Source organism: Strigops habroptila, chromosome 2 (assembly GCF_004027225.2).
Source record: "Strigops habroptila isolate Jane chromosome 2, bStrHab1.2.pri, whole genome shotgun sequence".
Taxonomy (NCBI): Eukaryota; Metazoa; Chordata; class Aves; order Psittaciformes; family Psittacidae; genus Strigops; species Strigops habroptila.
The window spans coordinates 40,691,367-40,711,657 of NC_044278.2; positions in this window are offsets into that span (position 1 = coordinate 40,691,367).

Here is a 20,291-nt window from a genome sequence, read left to right on the forward strand (position 1 = left end):
AAAGCAATACTTGCATAATACACCTCCTGACTTCTGACAACTGTCAGTGCAGGGAATTTCACTTTTTGTCATGAGAAAATGCCAATCACGGATATGAAGTGTTGTAAATTAAGAGACAAATGTGATCTGAATTGCAAAAAAACCCTAAAAACATTGGAGAAATCAAGAAAGCAAGTAAATCCTTTTTGAGTCATCCAGCTGCTTTGTGAGAAACTGTTTTTTAGTGTTTCTATTAAGTTTTTCTTTTTTCATTCTAAAAATTGCCAGAATAGATCAAGGGGTAATGGGTTCAAACTTAAACAGGGGTGATTTAGGTTGGATATAAGGAAGAAATTCTTTACCATGAGCATGGTGAGACACTGGAACAGGCTGCCCAAGGAAGCTGTGAATGCTCCATCCCTGGCAGTGTTCAAGGCCAGACTGGATGGGGCCCTGAGCAACCTGGTCTAGTGTGAGGCGTCCCTGCCCATGGCAGGGGGGTTGGAACTATATGAGTTTAAGGTACGTTCCAAACCAGACCATTCTATGATTCTATGTGCCAAGAGAGCAGATCCCACGGGCTACAGCTCCCTTCCCGCTGTGTCACTTCCCTGTCCAGGACACAGCCCCACACCTCCTCTACCACCCGCTCCAGCCCGCAGAGCCCCTCTGTCACTGGAAGATTTTCTTAGGAGAAAAGGAATTTTTTCATGTCCCCCTGCCCACCTGCAGGCAGGCCAGGGTGAGCAGCAGTGGGGCAAGCCAGGGCAGGCAGCAGCAGGGCAGCATGGCTGGGACCTCCTCAAGCAGCACCATCTCTCCAAGCCTGGAGGCAGTAAGCAGAGCCCGGACAGGGAAGGTGACTGAGATCTACCGGCTGTCTGGCAAACACCAGGCAAAGGCAAGGGCTGGAGTTAGGCCAAGGTGAATCTGGAAGCCATGAGACTGAGTAGGGACAGTCGGGTCTGCTCGTGCCCTCATAGATGCCTGGGTATGCATAGTGGGTATTATACACAGTTTAATAAATATTTGTTATGCAGTCCTGGACACCTATCAAAACCTGCCTGTTGTTACTCTGAGATGCACTACTGGTACTGTTTTCATGAATGAGGTTCAGGTGGTCATCATGTAGCTAATGGGTGCATAGCACAAATTTTCTTCCTTTGACTGTAAGGTCTTCTGTTGAAGCACTCACCCACTCACTACAAAAATGACTGCTGCAGCTTTGGTGCAAGTAGACCAACCAAAACATGAAATCGTATAGGTCAGTGTAATGGTGTGGATGCTAGAAGCAGGGCAATAAGATGTTCACAGCAAATTCCTAAAGAAGTACGATTACTTCCATCCTGAAGTACATTAAGTACTAAACTTTCATATATCAAAGAGTGTGACTGACAAAATCAAATCCAGAAACTGCCTGTGTAAATGTAAACACTTTGACAGGAACAGACTAAAATTTAACTGGTTTAATGTTCCTTCATAAAAATATCCTTTGGAAAGTCATGAAGCAGAATAAGAGGTTGCTAAAATCAAAGCTCTGTGAATTACCTACCTCACAGAGCTCATGAATCAATTACAATAAAGCTATACATGTCAAAAATAATTAACTTTAGAAATGTTTATTATTCAGTGTTGCTGATTTTCTGTCTCCTACGCATGCACATATGTGTGCATACAGAGGTGCTTGACTTCGAGCTTACAAGTGCACCCAATTTAGCAGCTGCAAAGGTTTATCCCAGTTATTATTATAAGATACTAGGATTTATCTGCAGTCAGAATGTTTTGCAGCTTCATTTTGCTATTTGGATGCCGTGGGGAAATCCAGACTTCTAGATACAGGTATGGCCTGTGCATGTGGGAATAACTCACCTGAGGGCAAGACAAGAATAATGCACACAATGGAAAAAAGGAGGAGAAAATCAAATCTTCATTAGGTGTATGACAGACCTTGATTGAAATACCTGGATGGGAAGAACATACTAATACAGTTATACTATGGACCACATATCTAAGATGGTGATGATGACTGTAAAGGAGATTAGAAAGATTATAGAATCATAGAATCATTTAGGTTGGGAAAGACCTTTAAGGTCATTGAGTCCAACCATTAACCTAACATTGCCAACTCCACCACTAAACCATGTCCATCACTGCCATATCTACACATCTTTTAAATATCTCCAGGCAAGGTGACTCAAGCACTTCCGTAGGCAGCCTGTTCCAAAGCTTGACAACCATTTCAGTGAAGAAATTTTTCATATTATCCAGTCTAAGCCTTCCTGGCTCAACTTGAGGCCATTTCCTCTTCCCCTGTTGCTTGTTACTTGGGAGAAGAGACTAACACCCACTTTGCTACAACACCCTTTCGGGTTTGCCTAGACTTCTTGTAGTCATTTTTAGAGACAAGGCAGTGGGCCAGCTGTGTCTTTGTGATGACTTTCCATGGAGATGTTTTTTGTTTTTACAGGGTATGGACTGTGAAAGTTTTGCATTATTGAAAGAGTTAATGTGCATTATGCAGGGTTAATGCAACACAGAATCTGAAAAAAAAATGACAAGGAATGTCACTTGCCTGAGTTTAATGTACAGATATTTCAGTTTCCATTGCTGTGTACTTCTAGCTAAAAGGGGAGTAAAAACTACTAACAGCTAAGAGTTCTTGCATTGATTCAATGCTCTTTTTTACAGGTGTAAGTAAGCAGGTATTATGAATGCGATAAGAGGAAGGGCAAGAGATCCTGAAAAAGCAGGAAATTCAGGCTGAATTTCAGTTCTGTCTGTCAGGCACTATTAATAAAGATACTGAGCTGTATCAGGTATACCCATCAGTTCAAAATGGTACAAGTTACACTTTTAAATGGGGTTTTTTGTTGCTTTGGGTTGGGTTTGGTTGTTTTTTGTTTGTTTGTTTGTTTATTTTTATTATTAGTTTATTCCTGCTGTACAACCTGTAACCTTACTAGCAGAGGTGCTAGTATTTCAGGAAGGTTAAAAATGTTGTTCATAGGATAGAAAACTTCCTAACATTCCGTCAGGTTTGGAATGACTAAAAAAATGCATTTGTGGGTGATGGCAGCATGGCAGGGCCTCTGTGGTATCAGCAGTAAAGGGGTTAAAGAAAACTGTTTTTTAACTTGGCTGTGGAGTTTCTGTTGCTGTCTGAATCTTTCTTCAAGTCTATAGAGAAACGTGAGAGCCTTAGTGGGAGAGTATAGTGCACTACTGCAATGCTATGTGGCTACAGGACAACTTTACAGCATAAACAAATTTGAGACTTCACACAGCTTAATAAGCATGCCAGCTTTTCCTGATGTGAATCTATAAACAATTTTGTCAAACTTTTGCTATCTATATTCTGAAATGCAGATTTCCCACTTCCAACATTTTCTTTATTTCTTATATTAAACATTCTAGTGAAGTAAGAAGCAGCATAAAGAAATGCTACAATTTTAGCATGATTGTTACAGGAGATCTATGACAGCACAGAAAGCAAGCTGCAGACAGTGAAAAATGGAAGATCAGCAATTACTGAGATTTACAAGAACACTCCTTTATAACTTTGTTCTGTGGGCCTGGAAGAAACATAACTTCCATTTCAATGTGTAGTTTTGCCTTCCTTTATCCTAAAAATGCTAGTTTGTTTCAAAGGTCAGCAAGCTATTCCTTATGAGAGCAACAGTGATGGTGTAGCATTTCCTGAAAGAAGAGAGACAACTGTCAATGCAAAGGAGAAAGTTTTGATTTCAGCAGTGGAGATAGATAGATGAATCAGAACAAGAAAAAAGAATAAAGGCAGAGGAGAGTGGCGGAGTCTGAAATCAAGGCAATGTGATCTGAATATTGATGAAGAGGCATTGACAAGATGAAAAATCTCTCTCTGTCGCGCTCTTGCCCTCTTATTTCTAGTGTGTAAAATCTGTCCTGTTGACACACTTTTGCGCTCTTTTTATATTGCAAAACTGGAACGAACAGGATTCACAATCAGTGGCGGTGGTGGCGCGGGCCCTGTGGCAGATACTTGCTAAGGGAAGAATTCAGCAGCTGCATCCCATTCTCCCCCACTTTCTGACACTCTTCAGTCTGCGGAACTGGACTTTATCAAGGTTTGAGAATTCGTCTCTGAGTAATTCAGGTTGATTACAAATAAGGGAGGTCTATGAGGTACTAACAATTCACATCCATGCTCCAGGGAAACATACAATATAGTTAAATACATTAGGTATTTTACCTGTATGTAATTTAAGTGTATTCATAATGTAACATAGTTCTCTGATGGATGTCAGTACTCAGAGGAAATCCTGTTCTGAAAACAAACAAACAAACAAAAAATCCCAGGCAGACATGCCATGTTTGAAAATAAAAGGTTGCCAAACTTAAAAAAAAACATAGAACACTTTTATAGTAGGTAGGTACACTGAGAACTGCTGAAGTTTTGCTTCAACACGTGCTGCTGCACTGGGAAAAATGTCACCTTCAAGCAATCAAGCCATTGGCTTTGATGGCAGCTCTTTTCAAAGAATCAGGGTCTTCAGATGAGCATGGCTGTTGCTCAGAACAGTGTGTATTCTCCCAGTAAATATTTTTCACAGTGTAGGTCCAAATATAGTGACATATATCCGTATGTGTATAACATGGACCTAAATGGGTTGTTATATTGTGAAGTATGCAATATAGAGGCCACAAAATTTTACAGTGAGATAAAAAACCAATATTCTAAAGTTTATATGCTACCTGAGGTAGTACTGTCTTAATTGTCTTGCTCTATAATGGCTTTTTATAGTACATCTGAAGCTTTTTTGGCTTTTCCCCCTCTGTAGTACAGCTACAGGGAAACTGTGATTTCACTGGAACCGATCAAGAAAATTAAGAAAATCAAGGTGCTATTTCAAATTCTGACCTCTTCTATAAAAGGCATGTTTACTTTTGTGGCTAATTTGCCTGACCAAGAAGTAAAGAGTGAAAATTGTTGTACATTTATCTACCTGATATATAGAATTCATGAGATTTAGTTAGTTACTACCTGCATAACTTTTCTTAAAGGTAAAGTACATTTGATAACTGTAGCATGTTTAACAGTAAGAGTAGGCAGAACAGCTTAGTTAGAATTTTTCAAAGGCACTTATGGTAGGTTTCTCCAAAATTCAGTAGGTCTTGGATGCAGTAAAGTCTAATTTACTGAGATGCTTGAACCAAAGCAGATTTGTTATCTTGATATGTATCTGTGTGTATACTGTTATTTCAGCATTAAAAAAAGGTTTTTTAAATTTGCCTAAGTGCAGTTTCAAAAAATAAATATGACTGCAGTGGGTGCAAAATTTCTAGGACATCCCCCTCCAGAAAAAATTGTTGGCCGGTAGACCGTTGTCTGAAGCATCAGACTTAACGGATACTCTAAAATCTCTGTAGCCTTGCTTCGTCCTTTGCCATGTTAGAGCCTCGGAAAGCCAGGTTTGCTGTTGATAGTGACTGTGTGGTAATGTGGATGCGTGGAAGTGCTTTAAGTCTGGGCCCCTCATCTTTTGGGGAATAAAATTGAAAATTAAGAATTCCACTGAGCACAAATTTGTTCTAGGAGAAACTGTAAGTGCCTAAAGTCATCTCCATCTCCTTTCATGCTTAAGATCAATGTGTTACAGTACAGTACAGTATTAGTGCAGCCTTGTATCCAAGTCATACCTTAACCTGATCACACCTGTGCTGAGCAAAAGACGTGAATTACAAAAGAAGCTGTTAATTTTAATGCAACCCTAATCTATTAGGATAATTAGGAAAGTCTAATCTTTGTTATTAACCATGTTTCAAAGACAGGGAAAATAGCAGAAAAAAACCCCAACCAAACCAAAACCATAAACCAAACCCAGTTTCTTGGGATTAACTCCTATTCACATTTTCAGTTCTGAATAGAATACCTGCTGGGTGGAAGGACAACTTCAGATATTAGTGTTCAAAGGCAAAATTGTCTGCTGTTATGTCCCTATATAAAGTTATAATAAGGATAATTCAAATTCCTATCAGGCTGGCACCACTTCCTTGCAGTATCCCATCTACAAAAAAAAAAAAAGACAAACCAGTAAAAAAACAACCAACCAACCAATCAACCAAACAAACAAACCAAAAAACAATTGCAAAAATCACTAAGGGGAAAATATACATGTTTTTTATAACTGCACCTAGCTTATACCTAGGTTTGGTATAAAAAGCAGAACAGCAATGCATTTTCTCAGGACATGGGGGTTTGGAATTCACATGTTAACGAACACTTCATATATTTGCAATATTTTTACTGTCTCTGGTCCACACATTCACACTATATCACACACATTTTCATATTATGTAGTAGAGATCTCTTCTTGCTGATACACAGAGATACAATAGAGAAAGATTTAACAGTAATGATAAATTGAAGGATTACAGATTGAGATAATTTTTTCAGGTCATTTGTTTCATCTCTCCTGTTTCATTTCCCTATAGTTCTTCCCCACAATCCCTTATCTCTCACATATTTATTTTGTGTGGTTTGACATTACATTAAAAATAAAACCACTGAAATAAATGACCAAGATGTTACTGCCAGGTTGTTCTTTAATCTGTGATTTATGTTTGACTGCATCCTTATGAATTTTTAAAACAGGAATAGTTATAGTAAAACCACCAAACAAATTTGGGGGGAAAAAAGCCCAAACAAACAAAAACCGAAAAACAAACCCCAACTCCTCCACAAATCAAAACCTCGTTTAGTGCTCTATCAGTAATGACGGAAACAGCTTCAGGTGTTTCCACAAAGGTTTACAGTGTAGTCCAAATATATATGTATATATATAAAAGAAATTATAAGGCAGCTTCTTAAAAGAAAATGTGAAACATTCTTAAGCTAGTTTTCAGTTTTAAATAGAGGCATGAGTATCATTAATAGCCATAAAACTATTAAGTTTCTTTCTCAGAAGATCATAAATTGAATAGTTACTTAAATCGGTTTTAAAAGATTTGTCTGAATGAATAGCAAGAAAACTTTGCAAAGTATTGTAACAAATTAAAACAATTTTTCTGCCACCGCAATTTGTGATGCTAACTCTGGTAATTAGGGCAGAACTAATCTTCTATAACTTTAGGCACTCAGGGTGTTGTCATCTTCATCCTGAGCTCATCATCCAGAAGACCTTATAGGCACTGGGGAGAAATAGGACTGTTTTCAAGTGATTCAGGTCATTCCAGTGTAGACATCTTAAGTGAATCTCATCTTTGAAGGACCTATTTCACCCTCTCAACTAGACAGGAAAATGAATGAAAAGCTTGGAAATACAAGGTACATGACAGATGCCTAAGGCTGTGTGAGGTCATTCCTGTTAGTATGTAAAGAGGATGTAAAATAATAAGTAGAAGAGAGAAGGCATTACACGTACAAAAAAAACCACCACCCCCCCATCCCCCCCCCAAAAAAAATGATTTTCCAATAGTTCCAATAGTGGTAGCAAGAAATACTAGTAAAATTTATGGAGATTAAAAAAGAAAAAAAGATGTATCCTATGTTTATGCCCTTGCATGCAATACAAGGATTTCAAGGGATTGCCAAAAAGCTACTCACTTGCCTAGAAACATAGAAAAATATAACAGTTTTTCTGTTTTCTTTTGGTTTTATGGTGCTTTATAACAGCATACCTATACAGACATTCAACAACTTATGCAAAATAACAACTCAATACTGATAATCCTGAAATCTCTAAACACCTGAAGACCAAATGGGGAATTTTGACTAAGGGCTGTCAGGTCTAAAAATAAACCTAAAAGCAAACTTTTTTTTAAACCCACAAATAGATCTCTTGTTATACCTTCTGATTACATCTGGCTTGATGGTCAAAGCCTTATAGAGAAACTGAAGTCACTCTCTTTTCAGGAACAAGCTGTTTGATACACTTTCCCTGATTTAATTTGTTTTAATTATCTATGACTGGGGAATGTCATTAATTCTGCCCTCAGCTTCTGTACTGAGATTCCATTAGCAGCTCGTTTACACAGAGCATGCAAGGAAGTGAAGACAAACCAGCTTAAGATATCTATTTCAAGTTATATTTATGTTAAAGCACATTGGATGGATGGTTTACATCAGAAAGCAGGTATTAAGTATGGCACAGTCACGGGTTTGTATGGGATTATTCCTCAGGGATATAAACTCATTTCCTTCAAATTTACAACTTAAGTTGCTTTAACTTTTATCGGTGATTCTAAACACTTAACTGAACTGTGTCAGAGATGATAGAAAATAGACCCAGAAATGGAGAAAGACTTGCAACAGAAAGGGTGTGCAACAAGTTCTGTGAAGACACTGACATGCAGATGCTTTCTATATAGGGAAAGACATGGGACTAGGTAAGGACCAAAAGAGGATTACAGGGTAAGTGCTTGTTGTATTTGTGGGTGGAGCCACAAAGGCTTGTGGAGTGTGTATTGCACCAAAAGGGTCTTTAGTGTTTCAGAACTACTCCATGAACTTCATGTTGATGCAAGTGGAAAGGTCCAGACTAAGGCAACTACTGCTGTCTTTGAGAATGTCTTCGGTCCCGTGTTCAGCTCTCTAAATTTAAAATGGAGCTGAAATTTTTTCGGACTTCTTATGGTTCACTGCATTTACTTACAACTCCTTTGAGAGCTTCTGTATAGGAGAGGGGCTAGGGGATGAAATCAGTATCCTTGTTTGTATACCCAAGACAATGAAAGAATTTGATGGCACCAGTGTGGAAACAAGTATTCCCTGTGTCAGCTAAACCCTGAGTAGGCAATCTCTGTTCACAAGAAAAAGATTCAGCCAAATCATGATCACTCTCCAGCGAGCACAGTAGAACTCTGGATGTTCTTGGCCCAGTTAAGCAGTCATGCCTGCCCTAGATCAGTGGGAAGGCTGAAGCCAGAAAGGGTCTTCTCGTTTTTATAATATAACCTACATTTTGAAAAGAAGGGTTGTAACATTTGTTGATAGGCTGAATTTGAACTGCTGAGAAGTGAAGGGCTTTTAATCCTTTTTCTCCTCATCTTTCCCTTGGAATTGTTAGCTAAAAACACACAACAAAGAGGAGGTATAAAACATCCTTCGGCTTTTTTGTGAAGCAGCGAGGTTGCCAAAAATTCATGCTCAATCCATCTCCAAATAATCCTCAGTAGAGCAATTTCATTATCACCCATCCCTAAGGACAAGGTAGCTGAGAGTAAGGTAGCTATATAGTAGCTCGCCTTTCCTCAAGGTGTCTTCAGAAATTTCTCACTCAAGAGAACTAGGTCTGTCTGACCAGGGAATCAAGACAAAATGCATGGCTTCATTTGGCTCCATGCTATGGATCTTCCTAACCCCAGGATTTGTTCAACAGCCATTTAAATTAACAAAGCATTAAAATATGACAGGATTATGTTCTACTGACTCATTAACACATTCCTCTAGTGCAATCAGAGTCAAGGAGTGCTTGAATGTTCAACCACCCAAGGCATGTATGTATTAATGTGACTGACACCCCATGCAATGTCTCAATACATTAAAGTATGACTCCTATTGAATACAACTTTGTAATTTACATGCATTTTTCCAAATGTACTATGAAAGTATTTATCTTTTCATTCCACCAAGTAATTCTCAGGTTTGTGATGGGAGAAGCACTTTTCTCTATGAAGCTACAATTAGATTGTAATATTTTCCTCATTCAAGTGTCTGTCCCTTCTGTCATAATTTTCTTGCCTAACTCCCATGAATTTAGTAAAGTAAATTATGACACTTCAGGACTTTTATTTTTTTCCCTTGATGCCTTTCTCTGGCTGCTGCACTCAGCAGCCCTTCAAAGGCAGGCTGAGATGCTTTCAAGCTTGTTTGTTGTTAGAAAGCTAAATGGAAAGCTGATCACTGTTCCCCATTCAGCTTTTAAATACAAACAGCTCTGTATTTGTGTTTGTAAATACAAACTGTGAAATCAACTAGCCACCTCTGAATCTCTATTAAGCCTGCAGGCAGTGGAGGATGCAAAAAATTGGAACCAAAAGATACCAGCTGTAACCTGTGCTTATTTACAGATCATTAGGTGGCGCTCTTCCCTCTGGCTTAGCACTGAATCCAGAAGGGCAGAAAATGCAGCCTGGTGTTGGAGCAGCCATTGTTTTAAAAATACTAAGATACAAAATTAATATTATTAAGATGAGTAGTTATTAAAGATGTCCAACCATCTGGAAAAGAATAAGATTGTTGGGCACAGTATCTTGGCCACATTCAATTACAGTTTCTCTATGCCTGGACATACCATTTTGGCCTCAACTCTTGTGGATGCTACCACAGGTGATCATGTAACAAACAATATATGAAATGTCAAAATGCATGGCTGTATCTTAAAACCTAAGTACCGATTGTTATATATGCTTACTGTTAGATTCATGTTCAATTTATATTGTTATAAACAGGCAAGAGTCCCCCAAACAAAAAAGAGTTTATTTCTAAAAACCAAAAGACATTTGAAAACCGAAAAGGAGTTGAATATATTTCAGAGAACAGTTTAATACCCTTGTGCATGCTTTTTTCTCTACACACATATATACGCACAGAACAAATCGATTACTATAAGTCATAATTTTTCCTCAGTATAGTATATTTTAAAGCCTAAGGAATGCATGAATTAGGACCTCCTAGTCATTAGGAGATAAGATGAATTATCCCCATTTTGTACAATGTTTCAGCATTTTGCCAGTGGTCAATCAGGTAGTTTGTAGCAAGGCCAGGAGCTGAAGCAGACTTAGATCTTCATCTCTCTCCTTATCTGTTATTCCCTATGACAAGAAAGCCTGCAGTGCCTTCTGTAAGATGCTATCCAAGTAGAATTTGGTACCGCTTGGACTTGTTTGAGCCCCTGAGTATCTACTGGGCTGTTTCATTTAAGATTAAGAAGTAGTTTTCTTTCTGCCTTTTGCTGTAAATGCTACAATTTACAATTGTGTCTTAAATCTAAAATTTGTCAGTGGAAACTGGGAAGTGTTGATTTTGGTGGACTAAATCTTTTTCTGCACCGTTAGCTGTGACTGCAAAAGGCATGACACTTTGAACCTTTGTGTAAATTCTAGTCCTATATTTCTGTGAAGAAAAGAAAAAAAAAAAAGTTTTTCCACAGGTTTATCTTCCTTAACCACTTTTTATCCTGCTCTGCAATGCAGTCTGTTTGCATCTAGAAGAGTGCATGTCAGACAGCATCATACTTTGATTTTCCTTTGCGTTCACTTTTACTTTTTTTTAACTTGTGGGGCTGTAAATTACACTGGAGGGCTCAAGGGTTGAGAATCGTTACCTGATGGAAACAAAGGACCTGGATTCTCTCTTTGCAACACAGACAGAAAACTCAAAGTTAAGCTTCACAGAAGACGACTGGATAGGACAGCAAAAATTAATTGGGCCCTGAGTATGTTTGCAACAAAAAGTTGAAGGACATCCTGAGTTGGTCATATTTTTGCACTTGGTTTCCCTCATCCCACGTTATTACCTGTAGTATGTCTCAGTCTGCTTTTGAATTATTTGATTCCACCATGAGTATGTTTTATTCTCAAATCACACTCATCGACTTCAGTCTGTGCGTGAAGTCAAAAAGTTGTGGGATTGTTTGCACATTTGAGCCAGACATAGAGCTTAAAGATTTCTAGACTTCATCGTACACTGAAAATTTTTAGCCACTTCTCTCTATATTTCAAAATAATGCAGGTGAGAACCTACCCTTTTGCCATCAACAGGTGCTCATTTTTCAAACAGCTGCTTCAGTTAAAGTTTTTAACATCACCCATATGCCTGTTGTCTTCAGCTGTGATGGCAGAAGGATCACACGAGCAGTCTGTAACCTCATTTACATGAAGTCAGCTGGCTAAGTTTATATACTAAAAAGCTAATTTGACTAATTTACTTGACTTTGTCTGAACTACTCATAGAATATTTTATGCTGCAAGAGGTATAGAAGTAAAAATTCCTGTAGTGCAAATAGAAGTAATATCTTTAATCAGCTCTGTATCTTCAATAAGATAATTGTCTGCTTAATTATTTATCCTTTGTTATTATTTATCTGACTGTAAATGGGAAAAGTAACAACTTATCTTGCCTGAAAATTGAGGTTTTTACTTCAAGGATAAGTTATTAAGTAAATGCGAAGAAATGTGAATACATAGCTTTAATCCTTATGAAGTTTTAAGAGAAGAGTTTTGCTTGGCTTTTAATTCATTACTTCATGCAATGCTTAATGTTTTTATTTTGTTTTTAATGGGGAAATCTAATCAATTTTTAGACTTAATAAGTAAGCCTTTAAGTAGCGAATCTTCAGCAAGCTGGATTGTCTACCTATTATCTCAGTGGGCTTTACTTTGATCCTCCCACAAATTTACAAAAGTATGCATGATAAAGCAAACTTTTCAAAACAAAGCCAGGTAGACTTAGCTGGGGTTTATTATTTAAATATTTTCTTGCTTGTGTTTTTTAGGTTTGTTTTTTTTTTTAGGTTTTGGTAGTATCAAACATTGGTTCCTTGCAGTTATAGTACACCCAACATCCAAGGGCAGAAACACTCGTTTTTTTTCTAATGCTTCTTGAAATGGAGTGATGTAGACTTGTGTTAAAAGGCTGAAATGAAGTCTGAAAAGAGTGAGTCAAAAGTATGCATATGATGAAATCTTTACTTTGTCTCCTTTTAGGCCTTGAGCTGTTATACATAAATTCAATGATTTGTAGTTTCAAAAGTCAGTTGTACTTCCTGCCAGCAACATAAAACAGTACGCAGGAAACATTTTTTTCTGATGGTTTAAATTAATTAGAATTAGTCTGATTAAAATATCTGTCTGACATTACAGATACCTACAAAGCTTGTACAATGAAATGTTGGGAACTGATGCATAATCAAGCATAATGGCTATGGCCCTCTTTTGGATTTGGTACCATAAGACCCTGGTTATTCAGTGCACACCAGCAGTTTTAGTGGGGTTCCCTCTGCAAGAAATGAGAGCTTATTTTTGCTAACAGAAGAAGCAGTGTTGAGGAAAAAACCTTTTGTGTTGCACGGAAAAACATCAAGCTTGTTTATATGTGGTAAATATTTAAAATTTTTTTTTTAAGAACATAGTAAAATATATGTTTGCATTTCTGCACTCTTTTCATAAAGACACTTGAAGTTATATTCTAAATCAAATTAGGCTTCAGGGTATCTTGAATATTCTCTACAATCTGACTGGAGATACTACATCATGTTTGATGATGGACGCAAAGGCTTTTCCCCCTGCACATTAGAAAGGAAAACTTCAAAAAAAGAGGAATGTTTTCAGAAATAGGCAGAGAGATTTTTTTTTTACTAAAATATTATTAGCTAAGAGCTAAAGATAAAAAATTGGTCTTTTAATGGATTTATGTTTGTATATATATATGAAAAGATAGGTATATATGCCTTCAGTTTGTATATATGCACAAATACTATTTTAAGCAATGAAGGGGGGAGGAGGGGAGAAAGGAAAGAAAATAAAAAAGTAATGCCTCCCTGCCATGTCATCTTTCCTTCCAACTGATATAGTGTGATCCTTCCTGTGATTGCCGTACATTATTATTGAGTATGATAAAAATGATTCTGAAGCTTGCATTAAAGAAAACCCTGGATAATATTTTGTGAATATAAGAGAAATGGTCTGTAGCAGAAAGGTAATTAAACCTTGCCCTGACTGACCTGGCTTTTTAATTAGTATGTTTAACTCTATTTAGTGGAAGTACTGTAGCACAAAGTATTCTGACTAGCAATATATCATTTAGACATTCCAGTGCTTTTATTGACTTTAGAACAATGCTTTTTTAACTCTGAAAGAAGTACTCCTCTGGTTCTTTATTCATCAGATTTTTTCTCCAAGAGTGCTTTGAACCCCCATTCTCCCAAAATTTCCATAAAACATCTTTATCTCTAACATTCAAAATAGCCTTTCAAATATTCATGCTAAAAGGAAACCACAAAAGGCAAGATTTGGCTACCTTCAGGTGACTGAATAATCTTATAAAACATTCCTGAAAATTTGGTGAAATTATATATTGACCAACATTATTTGCTGCAAAGAGATTGTAGAAACTCACTGTAAAAGAGGTGTTTGCGGCTGTAGGTACAAAATATTGCAGTGTTCACAAGTGACTTTTTTCATCATTCTTATTGAACTTGAGAAAGAAAGAATATAAAAATATTGTTACAGAAATATAGAAAGAAATTTTTGATTGCTTATTTATACATTTAAACTGGGAAAAATCAAAGATAATTATGATATATTTTCTTTTATTAGAAATGCAATATTGCTTTTCACTTGAACCTCCTCCCTCAGCCCCATACAAGAGCATTTGGCTTCCAGATCTGAGTTAATTTTATTCCTGTGCTTTTTGTTTGTGACCAGGCACCAAAGAGCAAAAGAAGAGAAATATAGTTATTTCCTTATATAATGTTTAACAGAGGAATATGATAATTCTGTTTTTCTGAAAATTTTCTTGGAGCAATTTTCAGATCTATTATTATATACTACTTCTCATTAAGCATGGGTAGACCACAATACTTCCTATTCCTTCAGTGTTTAAAGAATAAAATGCCAGAATGTCTCAGTACACAGCATCATTTCTTAAAGCAATCATGGTAAATTATGGACCTCTTCAATCTTCCACCAAGGAAAAAAAAAATAGGAAGGAAAAATTACAGTTCCTGCCAGGGCTCTGACTAAGTTTCCAGCTGTTAGGACAGATGGAAAATTCTGTAAGTCTTTGCTTGGTAGCCCTAAGAATTGTGAATTTATAGTCAACTTTTCCTATTTCCTTTTTCAGCCATCCTTGACTGAAAAGATGAGTAAGAGGAACAGAGGCAAAAAGAAGAATATATTGTGGCAGGTGACAAAGAAAATTAAGACAGACTACTGATAAATCCTTTACTTCAAGATGCCTACTTTTGATTTTGAATTAAAAAAAAAATATTGGAAAGCTCATTTTGAGCTGCACATGTAGCAAACAAAAATTGGCTAGTTTCATAAACTTTAATTGATTTATATGGATTTTTATCAGAAGAGGCTATATCCCGCTGCAAAGACTTTCTCCTGAAAACCAGGAGAAATAAGAGAAACATAACAGGAGGTATAACAGAAAAATGAAACAGCTTCTATATTCCACCTCACTGTAAAATATTAGTTGTGTATTGATCTGCAAGTCGTATTGTATAAACATCCAACAATGCTTGGCATCTAATATCAGCTTCTGTTTATAGTTCTCATCGCATGCTAGTTATTCTAAAAAGACTGTTATTGACTTAGTAAAACTGAAAATAAAAGGAGAATATATTATTATTGTCAGATAAAATGCAGAAACATTTGCAGTTAGTGGATTGTGAAATGCTAGCAAGGAATGGTCTCTGTTGCTTTTCTGAATCCATTTTTATTGGAACAGTGATTACTTTTTTTTGTGGGTTTTTTGTGGAAAAGAGGAAAAAATGTTGTGACTGAAATTTTTAAAATACACAAGGCACTTAAAATGTTATACGTTTAGTATGTGAGCATGTTTTTGATGTATGCTTATGAATGTACGAATACTTTTTTCTGACCCTCACACTCTCAGATATCTTCCAGATTAGCCAAATTCACTGAAAGTCTGCTTTGGACAAAGAAGTTTTGCTTTAAGACCATGTTTTTAGTCTAACCGGTGGATTTATTTAATTTTAAACCATTAATTCACAAAGCGGGCACTTAAAATTTATTTCTGAATTCAGAAACTCATAGATGCTACTTTATAGGCTGATTTTCTGGATATGGCTTTTCCCCGTATCTTTAAAGGCAATCTAATATTCAGAAGTTAGAGTAGATGACTCTTCAGTTAGCTGCTTTGCCCCTTTCTGCTAGCGGAAATAACCATACCTGTTTGGTTTTGGTTCCAAAATCTCAGTGTGGCACCTGTGTTCCCAAGAACCTTTAGCCAAGATTCTTTTCTGCCTTTTTTGTGTAGTGTTTTACTACTTTGTTTCATCGGAAATTGTTACCATACAATCATTAAACATAAGAATTAGTAATACCACTTTAGAATAGCTGTACAATTGGTCAGCCTAGTCTGAGGATTTCGAGATCTATTACAAAAATGTTGCTGTGGATACACAGCATCTGTCTGTGCTGCTTTGTGATAGTGAACACTCTTTCTGCCTTTATTTTTCTTCTCAGTTTTATAATATGTGCTGTACCTACCCTGCTTGTTTTCTCCTATTTTTTCTCCAAAGGTCGGTTGATAGATTTCACCACAACAGAATTTCCACATGTAAAGGAGCAGAAAGTGCACCAGTACAGAAATCCATCCATTAGCTTGGACTTGTTTGACTATCCATTACGAATTTCCACAGGTCAAATATACAAAACAGTTAAGAAAAACTAAATTGGTTACATACCTCAGTTGGTAACTCCTGAGCAAACCTAAGTACAGAAATGGCTCCTGAAGGTCACTTTGTCCAGCTCCCCCTGCTCAGGCAGAGCCACTTAGAGCCAGTTGCCCAGAACTCTGTCCAGGCAGCTGTTGCATATCTCCAGTGATGGAGACTCCACAACATCACTGAGCAACCTGTGCCAGTGCTAGGTCATCCTCACAGGGTGACAGGCTGACTGCTAGTTGTCTATTAATTGAATGCTGAAGACTTGAATGTAAATTAATAAAAACACATAGAGAATGTAATCAATTAATAAAAATACATAGACTGGAATAATAAGAAAGAACATGCCAATCTAGTAACTGCTTTAGTAAATTTAAATTTATTCAAGGGCAAACATCTCTGGGATCTCATTAGGTTATAATGTTGTAGATAGCATTATGAAAAAATAACCATATTTACCATAATAATTTACATAATTCAAGAAAAAATAATAGAAAAATCAAAAGCCAGAAATTGTAATAAAGTTACTGCAATCTCTTTGTATATGTCTCCAGAGAGACTATTAGCATAAGTCTACCTTACTGTCAGATTTAGTAGACTGTAATTCAAATCATAACATATGGAAATGAACCAATTTTCAAATACCAAGTTTGAACATAACACTACTGAAAAATCTTCTGGACTGTCTGAAGTAACCTGAAAACCTATAATCTCTAAGTAATCATATTCAGTGGCCTAAAACCATCTCAAGGGTGTATAAATTGTGGTAGAATAGTCACACAAACCATTGTCTTCATATGATGGGGGAAGAATAGAAATAATTTCAAAATAAAATCTTACCATTTCTTTTCTTCTAAATTAACTTCATATAACTTTTCTAGGATTACAAAATATAACGTAATCTGGTTTTTGAAACATTAAAATATTCTCTATTAAATTACTGTAGCATTTCTGTATTTAATTAGTTATTATAGGAAAGAAAAAAAAAATATCAGTGCTATGGAAATACACTGCAGCCTCATTTTAAGCAGCACCATTGAAATCCTACCAATCCTCTTTATCAGGAAGTTGCTTCCCCTTGATGTTTAAATGTACCTTTTTTTTTTTTTAATTCTCTCATCTTTTCACCTTCCTTGTTGTTGCTTGCTGACCAGAGAACACGACAAGCTTTGATAAATGCTGTAAAGTATAAAGTAGGAGCAGAAGGGAGACTACTGGTTGAATTTCATAGCCTCTTCCCAACCTGTTTGTCTTTTACAGAGAAGAAAAGTACACCCATTTCATACTAGAATTAGGCTGCAGAATTAGGGTTTTTTCACTCTTTTGTTAGCTCAACACTTTGTTAGGGGTTAACATTTTTTTCAGTAGCACATGCATATTTTCAGGAAAATGTGTAACTGGTAGAAGGATGTGAGAAGAGCGAAAAAATAACTATCTTTAGTTCTAAGATCCCCAGCACATGAATGGATGTATAGTTTGCTTAATGATGTGCCAGTTGATTTTTAATAGGTATTGTTCTTGCAGAGAGTTTTCAGGTATTCTCAAAGTGAAAGGAATGAAAGAAAATAAACTCTCTTAGCCATTTCTTACTCTCAAGACTTCAGTAGGAATTGAAAATCTATTTCCAGTGAGTCCAAACAATCTTATTTTTATAGAGAATCTCCTATCTTTGGGGAAAAAAGTCCTTGAGAGTGAAGGAGAATACAATGCTTAAATTACTTAAAGCATCCTTCTTCATGTTATGTGGAAGTGACTAAAGTTGTTTTAAAGGAAATAAGAAGCTTAAGTTATCATATTTTTTTACCATTAATAATTAATAATGTAGTTTTCTACCTAAATGTATCCATAAAACCACCTGTTCTGATTGTACGCAAATATACATAAACCAATTCATTGTTATCACAGATGATGAGGAAACTAAAATTGGAATGTTGATATGATGGAAAAAAATTATTTAGACATTTTAAAGAAACAGTGCTATCTCACACACAGAAGGAAACACTAAGAACTGCACTGTGGCTTAGAGATATTAAACAGTTCGAGTAATCAACATTGGTAGAAGATTTCTCAAGAGAAATTTTCTGGTTGAAAATTAAAGATGCTAAGGTCCTTCACTCCTACCTGAAATATACACATCTATATTGGAAATGTCCTACAGTTTGTTGACCTGATTATGCATTATTCTTCTAAAAGACAATATCTTTTAATGAGGTTTGTTCTTTAAAGACTCTAAGGTTCATTATTTGCATATTCATATTATTTATGTACAAGTTTTTGTTTAACATTCTATGTATGTGGCATGAGTTTTAGCCTGTGTGTTTACACATTTTTTCCTAAAGTAAAAGTATAAAACATTAGTGAAGAAAAAAATAATGAAGACAGAACTTATAAAAGCAGATTTCACTGCTTGCAAAAATACATTTGGGTGTTATGGCACTTGAGACTGTGTTTGGGTAACAAAGCAGAATTCTTTTAAAATGCATTTAATTAGCTATAACATTTTCCGCTACATTTTGTAAGCATTTTGTATATAAAAAAAAAATTTGCATCCTTGCTGAACCTGAATGTCAGCTTGTGCTTATTTTAGTGTGTGCGCAGTTGGGTATATTTTTTTAAAAGGTAACACTTTTATAAAACATTGAACTTTTTATCCTAACAATCAAGAGCTTTCAAATCCCTAAACAGTCATGGAAGAATAGAATGATTAATCATACTTATTCTACTTGAATATATTTAATATAATTGCTTTGGTGCTAGATACACTTTCTGGAGGGATCTATTGTGTAGGTGATTTAGCATAACTAAAATGATACAGTGTTAATATTTTTAAAAAATACTAAGACAACACATATTCCGTTTACCTGTGCAATAGTATATTGAAAAATCGTGAAAGGGACAGGAAGGGCACTGAAACAATATTTTAAAAGAAAAGAAGAGAGAAAAAGCACGGGAAACGTAAATGGAGAACAAACCTGGAAATTTCTTTTGTTTGTTCTCAGTATATCAAGCAAGCTGTAATACTTGTTTTAATGGGAGAGGGAAATAAGACTGAAGACAGAGTTTAAGTCAGTAAGAGACTTGATTACTCTATACAGTAATAGATAGTCTATTGAAAGAAGTCTGAGAACTGACTAAATGCCAAGTAATTCTAATGCTGAAAAAGATTTGCAAACGTGTTCAGCAGATCTGAAAAAGGGGCTTTCTGCCCCAGAGGTGTTTTTTGGTGGTGTCTTTTTGGTTGGGGCTTTTTTTGTGGTGGGGTTTTTTTTTTTTCAATTATCTGAACTTATAAAGAACATTACTTCTTTACTAACATTTCAGTCTTTAGCTTAATGTGTTTCCTTGGCACTAGGTGCAGTTAAACAGGGTGAGGACACTCTTAAATATTTGCTAGATTATGACCTAATATGAAAGCAAGGGGTCAGCACAAAAAATAGTTTCAAATGCATTTCAAAGAGCCGTTTGAAATTCTATGCATTTCCACTGCAGACTAATAGAAAGAAGTTAACATAAGCAGTTAACATAAAAAAAATGCAAAAAATTAAAGTTATTGAATCCTTTTAAAAAATTTTTTTTCCCACATGTCTGTGATCATTAAAGTAATTAGAATTTCTTTGTTTTTTAAAAGACTTCATATTTGGGCAATATTTTTCCAGTGCCCAGAGAGATCTTTGTCACTTCAGTGTGTAAATCTACTTGGATAAAGGATGTAAGACTGCACTTGGAAAAATGTTATGTGGTTCTTTTTTGCTCTGTTCTGCATCTCTACTTCATACCGGCATACAATAATGCAGACTATTTATTTACTAAGGACATTCTTCAAATTCTGGGGGTTTTATCCTTTCATAGGAAGTCTGCCTTTATTTCACAGCTTCTCTCAACACCTTTGTGTGACTTAATCAGCAAAGGATGCTTATG